This window comes from Pundamilia nyererei, unplaced genomic scaffold (assembly GCF_000239375.1).
Source record: "Pundamilia nyererei isolate P.nyererei 1_Seehausen unplaced genomic scaffold, PunNye1.0 scaffold00027, whole genome shotgun sequence".
In the NCBI taxonomy this organism is placed as follows: domain Eukaryota; kingdom Metazoa; phylum Chordata; class Actinopteri; order Cichliformes; family Cichlidae; genus Pundamilia; species Pundamilia nyererei.
The window spans coordinates 4,774,531-4,774,925 of record NW_005187428.1 but is presented as its reverse complement, the minus strand read 5'-3'; the positions used below and the strand labels follow the sequence as shown (position 1 = coordinate 4,774,925).

Sequence of the window (395 nt, the reverse complement as noted above, 5' to 3'; positions counted from 1 at the left end):
ACTTATTTCATAAATTCAGCTTCACAGGCTCTTGTTACACCTCTGTCAGTTTTTAAGAGCAGGGCTCTATAGCGTAAATTAGCCTTTATATATTTAGTGAGGAGATATGGTAGAACCGTTACGTCGTGGGGTCCCTCTATATCTATGGGTCACTAGAAAATGATGCTTTGAAAAGCTTTTAAAAAAGAGAGAGCGAAGTTTATAAATGATGGCCTCCAACCTATGATGAAGCATTTATAAATTGTCCCCTCACATGGGGTCAGTAATAAGTATGAAAATTTTGTGAGTCATATGCTATGGCCTTTGATGTCACTAATAGTTTCAAAGGCATGAGAGAGACTGGCACTAAAAGAATCCTGAATTGAAATCTATCGGAGAATCCTGCAACAATAAAG

The 395-nt window shown here is 37.5% G+C and overlaps 1 protein-coding gene across 4 annotated transcripts in view; it reads right to left on the bottom strand.

Annotated features, from left to right (window-relative positions):
- Positions 1-395, bottom strand: part of ankrd26 (ankyrin repeat domain containing 26) — a 30,708-nt gene that overhangs the window by 21,569 nt on the left and 8,744 nt on the right. The gene's annotated exons all lie outside the window — the stretch shown is intronic.